The sequence below is a fragment of the Lagenorhynchus albirostris genome, chromosome 8, assembly GCF_949774975.1.
Source record: "Lagenorhynchus albirostris chromosome 8, mLagAlb1.1, whole genome shotgun sequence".
Taxonomy (NCBI): Eukaryota; Metazoa; Chordata; class Mammalia; order Artiodactyla; family Delphinidae; genus Lagenorhynchus; species Lagenorhynchus albirostris.
Window position 1 is genome coordinate 7,231,234 of NC_083102.1, and position 14,970 is coordinate 7,246,203.

General features: G+C 37.7%; 1 protein-coding gene across 2 annotated transcripts in view; it reads right to left on the bottom strand.

Moving 5' to 3' along the window:
• CUL1 (cullin 1) overlaps positions 1 to 14,970 on the bottom strand; it is a 107,080-nt gene that overhangs the window by 44,149 nt on the left and 47,961 nt on the right. The window lies entirely within an intron of this gene.

Consider the following 14,970-nt stretch of genomic DNA (forward strand, 5'->3'; position numbering starts at 1 on the left):
AACATCCTGGAGGAAGGTCACCAAGAAAACTCTGGACCTTCAAGATCGTCTAATGCCATTACCTTGTGGAAAACTGTCCTGAGAGTATATTAGAAGGTAAGAAAAGAACTGGCAAATGTACAAAGAAAAGGTTGCAAATGAAAAGAAAAAAAGCAACTACCTACTTCAGGGAAAACAACAAGCTATAACCATAGTCTATTATAATGCTTGGCTATGAATATTTCCAGAAGCATATGTCATAAATATAAAAATAACCAAAACTTTAAAATTATCTGTAAGTGGATTTAACCAAAGCTACCCTCTGAGAATGAAAAATGAAAAGCAGAAGACACGGCAGTGAAAGAGACGGAGTCCTCTATTACAACTGAAAGTCATGGATGCCTAAAGCTGGCCAATCAGGAAAGAGCAGGACCCAGGCACTACGGAGAGAGATGGAGATGTGGTCTCTCTTTTTTTATATAACCTTTAATACTATTTCAGTTTATCTGCATATTCTTTACTTGGATAAAATTAATAGAAAGACACCAATACTGATTCAGACAGAAAGAAAAATCATGAAACAGAATATCATGGTGTATTTAAGAACCTGCTATATAAAAACTATTTCAAGTCAGCGGATAAAGATTATTGAATAAATGGCATTATAGGTGATTTCAAAAAAATTTCATATTCCAAAATATATTACAAACAGATTAAGAATTAAAATATACAAACTGAAACCATAAAACAAAGAATATACACACAAATCACTTTCTTGATCTGAGGTTGGAGAAGGCCTTTCTAAGCAAAGTCATATAATCACTTCATCTGAAATTCTGTAACTATTTTAGTAAGAGATATCTTAAAGTTACTACCTTTAATAAATAAAGGTGATTTAAAACAATGTGAAAAAAATTAATCTCTAAAGAAACAAGGATTCCAACAGAAAATCCAAAAGCTAAAAGAAATACGTATTCGTAGCCAAAAACCTAAAAAACCCCTCAATCTCAGTGGTAATCAAAGAACTATGCCACAAAACACTGACTCATTTTATTAAATATTTCAAATATAGACAGAATCACAGATTATAATACACAACAAACTCTTGCAAACTCATGACCTAGTTTGGACAAATCTTATTACATTCCCATGCTTGTCTCATTCCATCCAAACCCCCCTCAACTTTTTAGGAAATGAAATGCTACAGAGTATACCTGACACACTACGAACTCTTCCCTCATCGCACTCTTCCTCCCCCTTTCCCTAGGGGCAAATGTCCCCGTGATTTGGTGTCTAACATTCCTATGAATGTTTTATATTTTACTGTGTAACAATATATGAAATTATTTTGCATGTTTTCAAATTTTAGATTACACAAACTGTAACACGTTGTACATCTGCTTCTGCCAATTTGTTTCTGACAACATTTGAGATAGTTACAGCTGTATGTAATGTACTGTATAGTACAGATTTATGATTTATCCATTCTCTCGTTGCTAGACCCTGCTAACGATCTTTTGGCAGGTTCCAAATTTTGGCATGATTTTACTGTATTTTCTTTTAAATCTGACATTTCTAATCCACCTTGGTTAAAACTGTATATAACATGAAGAAAAGTGATTTTACATTTCTCTGCATAGAAAACCAACGGTTCACAAACCACATATTAAATGGTCTTATCCTTTCCTGACTATATGTATTGCTACCTTCTAGATAACTGTCCATTTCAATAAACTTTTCAAGTACACTGCCCAGTTCAGTCTTCTTTTAAAAATGCCTGCTAATTTTATTGTCCCCCTTTTAAAATATTTTTATTATTAATTTTGCCAGAGGCTTGTCTATTAGTCTTTTTAAGGAACCAGTTTGAGATTTATCCATTTTCATCACTGTACCTGTATTTCTACTGTTTCCAATCTACTTCTTTCTTTACGTTTGCTCTCTTTCTATAAATCCTCGTTTGGTTGCTTAGCTTTGTAATTTGTCCTCTTTGCTCTTTTTAATATAAGCATTAAAACCTACAGACTTTCTGGGCTTCCCTGGTGGCGCAGTGGTTAAGAATCCGCCTGCCAACGCAGGGGACGTGGGCTCGAGCTCTGGTCGGGTTACATCCCACACGCCACGAAGCAACTAAACCCATGTGCCACAACTACTGAGCCTGCGCTCTAGACCCCGCGAGCCACAACTACTGAAGCCCGCATGCCTAGAGTCCATGCTCCACAACAAGAGAAGCCACTGCAATGAGGAGCCACGCACCGCAACGAAGAGTAGCCCCCACTCGCCGCAACTAGAGAGAGCCCGCGCGCAGCAACAAAGACCTGACGCAGCCAAAAATAAAAATAAAATAAATTTATTTAAAAAAAAACCCAAAACCAAAAAAAATCCTACAGACTTTCTGCTCTACACCTCTGTGGCTACATCACCTAAGTCTGTTATATTTTCTTTTTTCCATTGCTAGTTATCTTGATTATAAGAGTTTAGAATTTTTTAGATTTCCAAAGTGTTTTTTTTAACCTTTAAAAAAACCCTTTAATTTCTTTTTAAAATTAATCAGAGAGTGTTATCTTTTGGATAGTTTCTTTAAAATATGATGAGTGGGCTTCCCTGGTGGCGCAGTGGTTGAGAATCTGCCTGCTAATGCAGGGGACACGGGTTCAAGCCCTGGTCTGGGAAGATCCCACATGCCACGGAGCAACCAGGCCCGTGAGCCACAACTACTGAGCCTGCGCGCCTGGAGCCTGTGGTCCTCAACAAGAGAGGCCGCGATAGTGAGAGGCCCGCGCACCGCGATGAAGAGTGGCCCCCGCTCGCCGCAACTAGACAAAGCCCTCGCACAGAAACGAAGACCCAACACAGCCAAAAAATAAATTAATTAAAAAAAAAAAGATGTTTAAAAAAATATATGATGAGACTTGGAGCCGAAGATGTAGTGATTTTTCTTTACATGTGCTTGAAAAAATGTCCACTCTCTAACTGCTGGACACATGGTTTGTTAAAGCAAGCTGGTCACTTTTGCTTTTCAGATGTTCTGTATTGCCAGTGATTTGTCTGTTTATTAACTACTGAGAAATTTTTATTAAAATCCCCCTAACCAGTTATGGGTTTGTCAATGAGTCTTATAATTCTATAAAAAATCTGCCATATATTTTGAGGCCCTGTTAATAAGTTTACAAATTTAGAATTATATTCCTGATAACTTGTTCTTTTTTATCATTAGAAAGTAACCATGTTTTTTCTTAACAACAGGGCCTTAGAAAGCTATCGTATCTGATGTTAATATGGTTTTTCCTATATTTTGGTTAGAATTCATCTCAAATACCTGTATTCCACCTCTTTACTTTCAACTTTTATATCTCTATGTTTTGGTTTGTCTACTGTGAATCACCACAGTAAGATTCACTTTTAAAATAGAAATTGAGTCAGACAGTCTCTGATGGGCAGGTTTGCTTTTAAGATTATACTGTTTTCTACTGCTATCTCGATTAATTTCTACCACCTTATTTTGCATTTTCTATTTTAATTTTTTTTCTCTGTGCTTCTTGTTTTCTCCCCCTTTCTCTTATATTGGATCGATAGTTTCCTTATTCCACTGTAGTACTTTTGTTATGCTGGAGTTACACATCTTATTCAAATTCTTGTAATGGTTACCTTAAAATTTGGCATGCATATTTTGCTTTCACCAATTCTGGTAAATTCTTGGGTCATTTCCTCTTCAAACACTTCTGGTCCCCTTTCTATTTTCTCCTAGCTTCTCTGCTACATTTTCATGTCACCTCCTTATCTCAATTTATAACTTCAGTTACTTCCATCACTTTATCTTTGTTCAAGCTTTCTAATTTTTCTTGATCTACCTACCACAAGTTAAGTAATTCTCTATCAGCTGTGTCAAATTTGCTACCTTTAATAATTTTATTTTACATTTGCAGATTTTCCCTATTTCTTTAAAAAGATGTCTTATTGTCCATAGTGTTTTGTTCCTTTATCTTCTTGACTCTTTTACACCACTAATTGTTTTTAATACACTTAGAAGTGCTCTCTAAAGACCTTTCTGTTTGAAGTTCTTGAGGCTCTAGTTCTGCTGTTTGTTCTATATGCTGACTTGTTCACGTGGACCGAGACTCTCCTCACTTTGTAACTTTGGGGTTTTTTAAAAACTCATTTTCAGTGGGGCTTTCACATTAATTTCCCAGCTTGGGGAAATCCCCCAGCAAGCTGGCAATACAAACTCAAATCCCAAAGACACCAGAGGTGACAAATTCTCAGGACGGATTCCCCCTCCACTCCCCTCACATGCAGACCTTGGCTCAAACTACTTTCCTAGTGGCCCACCTGGGAGAGTGGGTCGATTATTTTGTTTTCCAGTTCACCTTTTCACTAAAGATTTCCATGGAAACATCAGCTTCTTGGCCGGGCGCAGGCTTTGCTCCTGTTCTGTGTGACCACTGCTTCCAGCCTACCGGCCTCTCACCCAGATCCTCGGGCAGCACAGAGTCTCACTTTGTATCTAGCACCCAGTTCGAGGTGTTTGGTTCTAGGGAATTTTTTAGGTTACCTACTTCAGCCTGACCTTTATTTCTCGGCAATATATTAATCTCTAGCTACTAAATTAACAAAGGTTTTAAAAACAAAACAAAACAAAACAGTCAAACCCAGTGATAGCCAAAGTGCAGGAACATGGGAGCATCTATCCATTGGAGGTCAGAGCACACACTGTTATATTTTTTTCTGGAATATAATTTGGAAATATTCAAAATTCAAGTGCATTCTTTTTGATATAGTAATTATACTCACAAGCATTTATCATAGTGAAATTATCATGGAAGTATACAAATACTTTAATTTAGCTATCAAACTATCACAGCATTGCTGAAGATGATAAAAAGAATTCTAACAACCTACTTGTCAAACATAATTAGTTAAATACACTGTTGGATTCACCTGAGGATACAATATGGCGCTTTTAATACTGTCAGAGAATATAGAGTGGTTATAAAAACTGCAATACATTTACCAAATTTCATCTAATCCAAGACTCTGGTCACAATATGTATCATTACTTTAAGTAACACTACGAAAATGCTGCCAATTAGAATCTGACACAGTGCGTTTAGATGGGATTTTTTTATACTGACTAAAAGATTAGTGGTTTAGACTTAAAAAGATTTATCACAACGTTCTTGTAAGCAAATAAAGAAAAGCTGAGAGCAGGCCACAGCCCATAGCCCACGGTGGGGTTTCTTTCTAATCTGCTCCCATCCTGAGCTTGGCTTGATATTAAAAGGTTTTGTTCTTTCTGGCCATACTCTTCAAAATGGTCCTTAATGGTTTGCAGGCTAAGAACAAGGGTGGGGGCGGGGCAGGTAACTCGGCACAGGTGCAGGTAATGAGCACCTGACCAACCAGGGAGCCATGCCGCCCACTAGGGGTGCACTCAGCCCTGGAGTCAAGGAACGTGGGACATGCATAGATCCATACAGAAAGACGTTGAAAAGATAAAAGTGTAAAGCACAACTTAGAAATGAGCATTTCAGTGTGGTTCCTTTGGACATGCAGATAAAGTTTATGTATCTGTCCAGACATTAATAGTCATTACTTTGGGAGAGCAGGGCTAGCAAGGGTTTTTAAAAACTTTTAACTACAGAATTCTTTCTTCTTCACAAAGTATTCTTTGTGCCCAGAACACACACTCTCACCCCACCATTACTTCCTTTCAGCCTCACCTCCTCAAAGAGGACCTGGAAACAACGCAAGGAACCCTGGGCCTCACAGAACAGACTAAACGGCAAAATTTTAATGGGGGAAAAAAAAAAGCCCTTAAAAGCTCTTTTAAAATTTCTACCCACAGTTTAACATTCATTCCCAAATTAGCATCACCCTCACCATTATCCAACCAGGCACGGAAAACATGAGACAGTGCTGACTAGAGACAGTAGTGGCTAGGAGCTGTCCTGCTTTATAAAACTTAGGTTTCCTTCTATCAACTTACATCTAAATTAGATGAAATAACGAAGAACTTATAATAAAAAGCAAGCGTGCTATGATCCACCCCTCCCAACCCACAGCAGCAACCGCTTTTAACTGTTTCTTGATTTAGTTCTTCTTTTTCAGGCAAATAGACACATCTTCAAATCATACGCCTGTATTGTCTTTTGACTAATTAATCTTCGCGTAAGTTACTGAATTCCTGCCAACAGAAAACCTCTCTCGTGGCCACCCCCAACCCAATCCTGCCACGGCAGTGCCCATGTCACTGTGGAGCCTGCGGGAGCTGCCGCTGAAACTTCAGGTTCTACTTAAACTTCGGTTCTGCGATCAGTACCAACGTATCTAACCACATTTCTGTGGGATAGTAACGATAAACTTGAAAAAGTGTAAAAAGAACTGTCTGAAGGCACCAGAGAGCAACCAAAAGGTGGCTTATACTGCAGAGTATCCTAGTCTTGGAAGAAGGGAACGGCACAACCCAAGCCTATAGACCTAAGAAAGGAAAATGAGACGCACTCAAGAGAAAAGCAACAGAGACCAACCTGGAGGTGACCTGTCTCCAAATTAGGAGACAAGGATTTTAAAGCAACTATTATAGCTATACTCAAGGACACAAAGAAAAACAGGCTCATAACAAATGAAAATTAATTGCAGTAAAAAACAAACTATGAAAAAAAAACCCAAATAAAAATTACAGAACTGAAATACATATTACCTAGAATAAGTTATTTAGTGGATGGGCTTGAGAGCAGAGTGGAAACGAAATAAGACTCATGAAGACAGACCAACAAAAATGATCAATTCTGAAGAAGAAAGAGGGAAAAAAAAAAACTGCTGAAAACTAAAGGGGAGAAAAAATATTAAAAGTAGACTTGTAACATACGGCAAAAGAATATCACCACTACAAAGGCCAAATGACAGTGGAATAACATCTTTAAGTGTTGAAAGAAAAAAAGAAACCTATCAACCCCAAAATTCTTTATCCAGTGAAAATATTCCTCAAAAAGGAAGGCAAAATAAAGGTAATTTCAAATAAAATAAAACTTAGAGACTTCACATAGTACAGACTTAAATTCTAGGTAGAGAGGAATTGGTATCAGGCTGAATCTTGGATCTTCAGAAAAGAATGAAGAGCATTAGAAGTAGTAGATATTTGGGCAAATATAAAAGACTATTTTTCTTAATTCTTTAAAATACAAAGAATGATTTAAAACTAAAATTTATAATATTGCCTTGTGGGTCTTAAAACTATTTAGATGTAATATAAAGGATGAGCTTGGGATAGTAAATGGAACACTGCAGTTACAAGGTTTTTCTATGTTTTCTGTGATGTCATTCAATATCAACTCTAAGCAGCATATTAAAAAAGAAATAAAAGGATACATATTGTACTCCCTAGAGCAATCACACACACACACACACACACACACACACACACACACACACAGCAGAGGAATAGCTAAAAAAGCCAGCAGATATATTAAAATGCAATTCTGAAAAAATTCAAATAATCCAAAAGAAGAGAGGAAAGCAGGAACAGAGAAATTTTTTTACAGGGCAGAAAAAATAATAAGATGGTAGGCCTAAAAACCAACCTATTAATACTTATAATAAATGTCAGTAGACTGAAACCTACAGTCAAAAGGCAGAAATGATCAGAAGGGACAAAACAGCAAGACCTTTCAATATGCTGTTAAAAGAGACACAATTTAGATATAAAGACACAGACTAATCGAAAGTAAATAGATGGAAAAAGATTATCATGCAAACACTAAGCGTAAGAAGGCTGAAGACGCTACAACAGTATCAGACAAAACAGACTTCAACAAGACAAAGTATTACCAAAGACAAGAGGGACATTTCATAATAATAAAAGGACATAATCATAAATGTATGTTCTCCTAATAGCAGAGCTTCAAAATACATGAAGCAAAATATGACAGAGTAAAGGGAGAAAAAGACAATTCCACAATCATAGGATAAGATTAAAAATCCCTCTCTCAGCAACTAGACCACAGGCGGGGAAGGGGGGAAAGGAGTCATGACACAGACGACCTGATTGACACTATCAATCACCTTCACCTAATTCTATACCCAGTGGATGCTAGTAAACTGTCTCTCTCAAAGAAGAAAAGAAAAAAGCCCCAACTGTAGCCTTAGCAGCTATCTGTGGGGTAAGACTCCCTCCACGGCAGATTTCAAGCTACCAACATGACATTACTGACAGGGAGCTGGGGAGAGATGTGCATAATCATCTCCCACAAGCCAATAGGATCCTGCCCCAGTCTACACCCAACAAATTCACATTCTTTTCAACAGTACATTGTACACTCACCAAATAGGCCGTTTTCTGGGCCATAACGGCCCTCAATACATTTTAAAGGACTGAACTCATATAGAGTTTTTTCTCTGACCAAAGTGGAATTAGAAATCTGCAACAATAAGCTACCCTGGAAAACCTCTAATATTTCTAACTAAACAACACACTTCTATAAAACCCAAGGGTCAAAGAACAAGACATAAATTATTTTGAACTAAATGATAATGAAAATACAACAAATCAAAATTTGTGGAATGAAGCTAAAAATCCTTACAAAGAAATTGGTACCTTCAAATACTTACACTAGAATAGGTGAAGATGACATTAAGATGACAATACTTCTTATTATTAAGATGACAAATTGATCTACAGATTCAACACCATCCCTATCAGAAGAATCCCAGCTGACTTCTTCGTAGGAAGTGACAAGCTGATTCTAAAATTCATATGGAATTGCAAGGGACCCAAAACAATCTTGAAAAAGAGCAAAGTTGAAGCCCTTACACTTCATGATTTCAAAACTTACTACAAAATTACAGTAATCAAGACAGTGAGGTACTGGCATGGGATAGACACATATATCAATGGAGCAGAATTGAGAATCTAGATATAAACCCATGTCTCTGTGGACAACTAATTTTTGACAAGGGTGCCAAGACCATTCAATGGGGGGAAAAATGGTCTTTCAACAAATGGCGCTGGGACAACTATATAGTGACATGCAAATATATGAAGGGGTCCTTTACTTCACACCGTATATAAAAATTAACTGAAAATGGATCAAAGACCTAGAACTAAGAGCCAAAACTATAAAACTCTTAGAAGAAAACATAAAAATAAATCTTCATGACTTTGTACTTGGCAAGGGACTCATATATGACATCAAAAGCATGAGCAACCAAAGAAAAAAATGAACTGGATTTTATCAAAATTTAAGTTTTTCGTGTCAAAGAACACAATCAAGAAAACGAACAGACAATCCACAGACTGAGAGAAAACAATTTATCAATCATTTATCCGATAAACTATTTGAATATGTAAAAAACTCTCACAACTCAATAATAAAAAGACAATCCAATTAAAAAATGGGCAAAGGCTCTTAACAGACATTTCTCTGAAGAATGTATAAAAATTGCCAATAGATACATCATTAGTCATCAGGGAAATGCAAATCGAAACCATAATAAGACACCACTTCATACCCATTAGGATGGCTAGAATCAAAAAACTCAGATGGTAACAAGTGCTAGTCAGGATGTGGAGAAACTGGACCCCTCACACACTGCTGGTGGGAAAGTAAAACAGTATTATCATCCACTTTGGAAAACATTCTGGCAGTTTTGCAAATGGTTAAACATAGACCTACCATCTGACCTAGAAATTCCACGCCTAGGTATCTAACCAAGAAAAATAGAAGCATATCCATATAGAAACCTGTACAGAAGTGTTTACAGCAGCACTATTCATGATAGCTACAAAGTGGAAATAACACACGTCCATTAACTGATGAATGGATAAACAAAATGTAATATCTATATCTACACAGTGGAATACTATTTGGCCATAAAAACAAATGAAGCAGTTATGTATGCCACCACATGGATGCGGCTTGAAAACACGGTAAAGTGGAAGCTGCCAGACACAGAACTAGTCTACTCAGTTCACTATAACACAACACCACAGACTGGGTGGCTTAAACAACAGAAGTTAATTTTCTCAGAGTTCTGGAGGCTAGAAGTGCGAGATCAAGGTGCCAGGGTTGGTTTTGGGTGAGGCCTCTCTTCCTGGCTTGCAGATGGCTGCCTTCTCCCTGTGTCCCTGGAGAGAGAGCTCTCTGGTATTTTTTCCTTTTCTTATAAGGACACCAATCCCATAGGATCAGGGCCCTACCTTACAACCTCATTTATGCTTATTTCCCTAAAGGTCCCATCTAAATACTATAAAACTGGGGTTAGGGCTTCAACATATGAATTTTGGGGGGCATACACTTCAGTCCACATATTATATGATTACATTACATAAAACGTTCAGAATAGACAGATCTATAGACCGAACGTAGATGAGCATGGAGGCGGGGGACTAAGGGAGTAATAGCTAAAGGGTACAAGGTTTCTTTCTGAGATGATGAAGATGTTCTAAAATGTGTGATTGAATATATCTGTGAATATACTGAAAACCACTGAAATGTACATTTTAAATGGATGAATTGTATGGCATGTGAATTGTATCTCAATAAAACTGCTATTAAAAAATATTCAATGTAATCCCAATTGTAATCCAGAAACTAATAGAGTAGAAATTGACAAGCTGACAATAAAACTTATAGAGAAATGCAAAGGACCTAGAATAGTCAAAAATCTTGGGGTAGAAGAACAAAGTTGGAAGACCTATACTACCTGACTTCAAGAGTTTTCATACATACAGTAATTAAGAAATTACAGAAAAATGAAAACACCAACCAATAATCCCACATAAATATAGATGTAAACATATTGCACAAAATAGAAACAAATCAAATTAGTAGTATGTCATTCCTTTAGGATGGATACATATCAGTGAGACAGAATTCTAGAAATAGAACCTACTTATATTGTGACTTAGTTTTAACGAGGGCACCAAAGCAACACACTGGGGGAAACAAATGACGCTGGAATAACTGGAGAACCACATGGGGGAAAGATTAACCTCAAGCCCTACCTCACACCACACACAAAAGTTAACTCCAGATGCATCACAGACCTAAATGTAAAAGCCCAAACCATAAAGCCTCAAGAGGAAAACACAGTATCTTTGTCATCTAGGCAAAGGTTTCTTATAGGTCACAGAGGATGATAATTGTAAAAGAAAATAAAACAAATTAGGTTTCCTCAAAATAAAAACCTGCTCACTCAAAGACACCATTAAGAACAGGAATAGCAAGCCTCAAACTGGGAGAAAATAGTAGCAAGACATATCTTGATAATATGATGAAATGCTGGCATCCTAAATATATTAAGAACTCCTACAACTCAATAATAAAAAGGATATTAACCCAAAAGTTAAAAAAAAAAGTAAAAGACTCAGATGCTTTACAAAAGACCACATACAAATGGTCAACTAGCATATGAGAAGGACTCAACATCATTAATCACCAGGGAAATGCAAATTAAAACCAGGACATACCACAACACTCCCACAAGAACGGCTGAAATGAAAGAGAATGACATTCCGAGCAGATGTTGGCAAAACTGTAGGACAACTAGAACTCAGAAACATTGCTCACATGAATTCAAAATGATACAACCACTTTGGAAAAATAGTTGGCTAGTTTCTTATAAAGTTAAACATACTATTACCATACATTCCAGCAATCCCACTGCTATGTGTTTGCCCAGGAGATATAAAAGATTTCCACTTATTCATAGTAGTTTTATTCATTACAGCCCAAAACTGGAAACAGCCCAGGTATCTGTCATTAGAAGTATGAATTAAGAAACTGTCGTATTCATACAATGGAATATTACTCAGCAGAAAAAAAGGGGGGTAGGGAAACTACTGCTACTTATGATAACATGGATAAATCTCAAAAATACTGAGTGAAAGCAGCCTTACATGAAGTGGTTCACACTTCCTTTGCACCACTTGGTATATACTTTCCTTTAGATGAACTTCTAGGACAGGCCAAACTAATCTATGGTGGTTGCCTTGGGGGAGGCCAGGATTAACTGGGAAGCATTAAGGAACTTTCTGTGGGGATGATTATGCCCTGTAACTTGGTAGGGCTTTGGGTTACTTGGGCAAATGTGTTAGTCAAAACTTACCTACTGGAAACTATAAACAAATACCAAACTCCAATGATGTATATGCCTGAGCACTTAGGGAGAAGTGCATTGATGTCTACAGCTTACTCTGAAATGTAGGAAGTAAAATGGATGGATGGATATGGGGATTCAGGATAGACAGATATGTAATTAAGCAAGTTCAGTTAAATGGGTCTTCACTCTAAAATTCTTTTGACTTCTTTGTATGTTTGAAATTTTTTATAATAAAAGGTTGAGGGACTTCCCTGGTGGTGCAGTGGTTAAGAATCCGCCTGCCAAGGCAGGGACATGGGTTTGAGCCCTGGTCTGGGAAGATGCCACATGCCACGGAGCAACTAAGCTCGTGCGCCACAACTACTGAGCCCGCGTGCCTAGAGCCCGCTCGCCGCAACTAGAGAAAGCCTGAGCAGCGACAAAAACCCAACGCAGCCAAAAAATAATAAATAAATAAATTTATCAAAAATAAATAAAAGGTTGAAAACTCCAAGACAGAAAATAACATGTAACAACCTTCAAAACAAAACATAAAAAACACTTGAGCCTCTGATGTCATTTGCTAAAGACAATTAGACATGCTTTATTACCTAAAATCAAAAGCAAAGATACAAAACCAGTCATTCGTAAAACTGCTGAACAAATGCCTGTGTACCACTTTGGTCCTTTTATTAAGACTTACTGTAATAACGGTGCTCCCGGCTAATTACATTGTGATGGGCTAATCACTTAAGACAGGTGGTCAGACTCCAACTATTTCAATATTTGAGGCTGCTAAATTATGTTCATTTCCCTTAACTGTGCCTCTTCATAATGACAGGCTTAGGGCTTCTGATATGCCTTACATGCTACTCTTGGTAACTGAAGGCTGGGTTCCTTCCACTCAACACACTTATGGTCTTAATTCCAGCAGCAATTGCAACAGCTCCCCAGTCTTCTAGCTTCAGTTTAGACAGACTGCTCTCTAGACCCACTGGGCGACACTAATCCAGGAACTGCATCCTGTTCTCAAATTCAGTCCACAGGTTGTTGGATAGCTCTTAATTCTCTGTGCACAGAAATTGTGGGATCGATCTTTTCTTCCTTTATTATCTTGGGCACTAGAGATATAGCACCTTCAGGTCTGGGAAGTTACTTTTCACTCTCCATTAAAAATATTGTAAATTCAAAAAAATCTTCTTCCCGTTTTTCTGTAGAATTCCTAAAAGTCAGATACTAGGCCTCCTGGGTGACTCCTGTCTCCAAAGCTACTTGTCCTTTTATTTTACTTTTTACTGTCCTTCTAGGTCTTCAATTGTTCTTCTTTTTAAAATCTCACGTTACCATTTCAAAATGTGAGTTCTTTTCTCACAGCATCCTGTTCCTAACTTACTGTCATAATGAGAAGCTTCTCATATCAGACAATGTTACTTTTTAAAACATATTCTTCTTTTCCCTGTATTATCAGTTTCTTCCTGTTCCCTTTTATTCTTTGTGTGTGTATTCTGTTCTTTCATACAAGTATTAATCCTTAGTACTCATAACGATAAGGTACTAAAAAACTAACTGGAAACACCACTGGCCTGAGTGAGGCTGGTGGGCCACAGTTCTGAATGGCTCACCTTTCATGTCAATAAATGCATTTATTTTTCAGGGCTGTTCAATTTTTCCAGAGCACTGTTCTGTCTCTAGCATCACCACCAGTATTCTGAATATATGGAATTAGGGACCAATCACTCTAAAGGCCAACTTTCTATCATAGCCACTGTTGTTGCTTCCTATTCATGACAACCTCTGCTAGGCCTCCTGTTCCCAAGTTTCTGCAGCGGTCCCATTCAACGTGTTCTACATAGAAGCAACAAATCTTCTGCTTGGGATGCAGACTCTTGACTACCATGTGTTCTATACCTGAGTAGAGGGAAATGACAGGCTTTCAATTTCACGGATTCTGAATCCATCCCTCACCTCCCAAGCACTGCCCAGTCTCACGCCTCCACCTTCTGCCAAACCGGAGCCTTCAGGTCCCAAGCTTCTCCAGTCCTGCAGGGCCAGTGGTGCTCTCCTCTGGGGATGTACCCTCTACAGCGAGGCTTCCTATACCCTGGTGATCAGTACTGTGACTCTATCTGCTTTTCATTCTCCAAAAAAAAAACTGTTAAATTCTCATCTATGATGTCTGTTTTCTTCCATTCTTTGTCTTCATTGATTTAAAAATTATTTTACTATCATTTTAGTGATGTCACAAACGAGAAAGTCAAAACATAAATTTCATCTTCAACCAGAAGCCCAGAAATTTGCCCCTTTTGTTTCCTGTTTCTACCCTAGTTCACAACTTACACAACATCACACTTGGATTACTAAAACCAAGTTGGTCTTTCTGTGCCTTTGATATCTTTCCTGTTTTAATCCCATTTGGTTTCCAGATTCATCCTCCTAAAGTCATTAGTTATCAAGTCATATATCCATCTCTATGGACCTACAACACTTTAAAACAAACAAACAAACTCATTTACCTGGTATTCAAGGTTCACCAGAATCCGGAGTCACTCTTTATTAAAGTCAGTTAAACTAACTTGTGTAGCCATTCTTACAGCATCTATTCAAGCTGACCAGCATCCTGTTCTCTCAAAGTGCTACTTCCCACTTTCATGTTCATCTTTCTCCCTCCAGCAAAACTCTGCAAGACTTTCATCCCTTTGTTTCTCCTCATCTATACTCATCCTTTGAGGCCCACTTAACCTCTACTAGTTCTTGAAACTTTCCAACCTTGGAAGTGTCAGAATCCTTCTCCCTCCTCCTCTGAGCATCCCCTCTGTACTACCCATCATAATATACTTCCTAATTCATGAAACGGGACCATCAAATATTCCGTCACACACACACATCCCCCTCCACCCACTTCACGAGGGATTTGAG